Below are 4,319 nucleotides of genomic sequence, written 5' to 3' on the forward strand. Positions count from 1 at the left end.
ATATATATATAAAAAAGTTTAATGGCCAAACAAATTATTTGAGTCAGCAAATTCTTTTATTGTACTAAAAATTAATAAAAATTAACATAATGACTAAACATATTATTTGAGTATTTATTTAAAAATTCTTTTAAACAATATAAAAAATCAGATTAAAAATAATCTGATAAAAAAAAGCTCAATTGAATAAAAAAATGGTCAATTGAGTCAAAAAAATTAAGTGTGACTCAATTAACCCAAATAAATCGAACCGACAACCCGCTTAAATCGAGTACTCGAGAACCGACCAAATCAAACTTTGACATGGACGAAAGTGGATGTTTAAATAGTACTGAATTGGGCCAATTGGTGTTTTTAGACTCGAACCCGCCCAACCCAGTCCGTTGTCCATCCCTACTTCGAATAATGGTATCTCGTTGTCCATCCCTACTTCGAATAATGGTATCTCGTTTAGCATGATAATTATTGTTTTAATTACATGGATACAATATCTATACCTATGTCATTTCATCACTGCTACCAACGGTGGTGCACTTTATCTTAAATGTGCATGATAATTATTGTTTTAATTACATGGATACAATATCTATACCTATGTCATTTCATCACTGCTACCAACGGTGGTGCACTTTATCTTAAATGTGCTTTGATTGCAACAATGGTTCAAATCTAGCTTGAAAAAAAGGTATGCTTAATCAAAATCTCTAACGACAACTTCTTCAATTTCAGTTAGTCAAATAACTTTTTTTTATTAAAATGATCTACATCATTTATCTATTTTTTTTAGTTGGTAAAATGAATTTTTGAGACACTGACAACATTATCTTAACTCTCATGGATATATGCAAATTTTTTGAATTGTTATCGCATGTAATGATATATTTTTGAATTACCAAAACTACAAACACATTTGTAAATGTCTCTTTTGTTAGTAATTTTATAGACCAAAATGACAAGCGAAAAATTAGGACTAAATCAATTAACCAAAGACATATTTAAAGTCTTGCTCAACTGAAAAATGTCGAAATTATTAGGTTTGACATCATGTCTGGAGTTCAAACTCGAGACCTCACAGTTGTGTGTATGAGTTTTTTGTACTATTTATCATTTCATCTCTAAAAAAAAAAAACTAATAAAAGACACCTTTAAATTTGTTTTTGTAATTTTAATACATTTAAAAATAATATAACAACACTCACATTTAAAAATCAAAATATAGTGGAGATACAATCCATATCATAATTCTTTTTTATCTTTATCATATAAATTATTTTTTGGTGTATTAAATATTAAAAATATTTATTTTTCAAAACTAAATACATACTACCATTGGCCACACTACCTACTAAATATATTTGTCGCTACTCACGTCATTCCTTTACAGTGGGTTCATTTACCTTTGGTCTCTTACCAAGCCAAAATATTTTTCTCCCTCGTTAAGTCCTTTGTCATTTTCTTCCTTACAATCTTGTTTTCCCGTATCCCCTATCGTTTGGAATTTTATCCTTATTCTGTTCAATAGGTCAAATGTCATTTAATGCAACATTAAATCTTATATCATTATTGTCGATCTCTTCGATTAAAATTGGTTATGAGATTGGGTGCACAACAAAGAGATGTGCATTCCCATCCACTTTTTCTATGTCTAACTTCACAATTGCACCTTTAATATCTTAAACAAAATTATACCAATTGAATAATTTGGGTCATAAAGCCACATATAATCCACACATAGGTAATCTATCCATCTCATATTTTTATTTATTAGTTTTAATCTCTTAAAAGTGTGTTGGACTAATTGTTAAATGTTTGGACGTGTAGACGTTAACATAAGATAGTTAAAAATAGTAAATTCATATTTGAAATAATGAGTCAATTAATAAATAATATTAAAAGATTATGAAAGAGTTTAATTGATTAGACTAGATGAATAGTCGTTAATACACAAGTTTGGTACCGTATCATCTTGATTTTACTATACCAATCGATTAATTATTGACTAGATTTAAAAAATAACAGTTTTTCTAAGTTTTGTGGTAACCAGATTTGAATCATATCTTGTAGTAATCATCTTATCACTCAACTTAAATACTTAAACGAATCTTAACTTCAAAAATTCTTAAGTTTTAATATTGATAAATCCAAGTATCTCATAAATCCTTAGACTTATAACATTCGCATATTTAAATTGATTTTAACTTTGTTTATTATTGTACAATTGGTAATTTGAAGAGTCGTAAACCATGCTCTTTTTTCACCGATAAAAATCGTTTTCGATCCATAAATTAAAATCAAAATTTCAATTTCTTTCTATTTTCATATAAACTTCACTTTTCTTAGATAATTGTACTCTATTCAAACATTTTTATGTTGAACATCAATTGGTCATCCTATATGCCAATCGAATCTATAATTTGTGAAATCGTACAGATAAGGTACAAAGGGAATTTTGAGTCTCGATAAAATAAATAGATTAAATATGTTTACTAAATAGAGATATTCCATAATTCGTACATCTACAATTATTTTGAATTGTTTAGAATTATTGTGAGGACAAATAAATAGACTGTGTTATTTATTTTAGACCATATTTTATAATATGTCACATTTTATTTGAATTATGAAAATTGACAATGTAATATTAGATAATTAATATTTGTTGCTATTAATATGTATGATGATATGTGCTAGTAAATTATGTGATATGTGTGTTTTGTATTTTCTAATGACAGTCAACATTGATGGTTAATGTTTAGAATACTTGTGTGGTTGATAAAATTGCATTATGTTATGTTTAATTATATCATAACCAACTAGTCTTGGTGTTTAATCAATTAGTCTATGAAAAAAATGGATAAACTGATTAATACTTCATCAATTAGGCTCATATGATAGTAATATGATAGCAATGAGAAGCTTTAAATATGTTTTTGGTCTTTGCAATTACAATTTTTTATTTATTTTGGTCCTCATAAGTTTTTTTATTTGTTTAACATCCCTGTTAATATGGTTTCATTTTAAAATAGATCTCCTGTCCAATTTATATTATAAAATAAATATATTTTTGGTATTTGCAATTATAACTTTTTTATTTATTTTTATTTTAGTCCTCGTAATTTTTTTTATTTGTTTAACATCCCTGTTAATATAGTTTCATTTTAAAATAGATCTTCTATCCAATTTATATTACAAAAAGTGTAACACCGTTAAAACATAACTATTTTTTTAACAAAAAAATTCAAATATAATTAAATTATAATTTTTTAACCTAAAATTAATCTCAAATGTTTCAGTCTTCTTCTTTAAAAAAAACCTAAATCGTGCATTATTCTTCGTCATTTCAATCTTCTTCCTCATCATAATTCTCATCATCGTCACCAATATCTTCATCCATTTAAGATTCATCACCGTATTCAAATTCATCGTTACCATAATATTTTTCTTCGTTTGGTGGTACTTGTTGGACAATGATGGGTTCTTCAATTGGCTCTGAATAAGAGTTTTTTTTCTCGGTGTGGAGATTAAAAAATTTTAGGGAAATATATGGAAAAGTTCAAAAGTGGGAGTAGAATTTGGTTGTAGAGGGAGGAGTGACAAAAAAAAAAGTCCAAGCCCTAGTCTTAGATCTGTTAATGGTAAAGGGTGATAAAGAAAATCACCATGAGGATACGGTTAAACCTTTAATCAAATTCATTATGCTTTTCCTGATTTTTTATATTTTACGAATTACGACACAACGTGAAGAATTCTACAATGGAAAGAGGATTGAAATGATGAAGAAGATGCAATTTAGTTTTTTAGGGAAGAAAACTGAAACATTTAGGGTTAATCTTATGTTAAAAAATATTATAATTTAATTATATATTTGAGTTTTTTTTTTGTTAAAAAATAATTTTTATAACCTAAATTAGATTGAAATACTATTTTTAAATGATTTTTTTATATTAATACCCCTTTATTTAAAATTCTACACCAAATTGTCCTCCATTGAAAATAAAATGCCTGCCATACTTTTTAAACCATTTAGGAAGTCACATCCTAGGTTTTCGAACCGGTGAAGATTTTTTTTTAGGTCCACTAAAAGTTCGCATCACGGTGATGCCATCATGTAGTGAGATAAAATAAATTTTGTTGCCATTTTAATAATTTTGTTAAGAATAATTTAAATATTTAAAAAGTCAAAATACTATTAATTAAACAAAATACATTAATAAGTAGTAATAATAATAATAATTAATATTATTATAATTAAAAATAGTAAACTATATTAATAACATGAAACAAAATACATTAAATAGTTATTGATTATTTTTTTGATG

Source organism: Cicer arietinum, chromosome 8, assembly GCF_000331145.2.
Source record: "Cicer arietinum cultivar CDC Frontier isolate Library 1 chromosome 8, Cicar.CDCFrontier_v2.0, whole genome shotgun sequence".
Taxonomy (NCBI): domain Eukaryota; kingdom Viridiplantae; phylum Streptophyta; class Magnoliopsida; order Fabales; family Fabaceae; genus Cicer; species Cicer arietinum.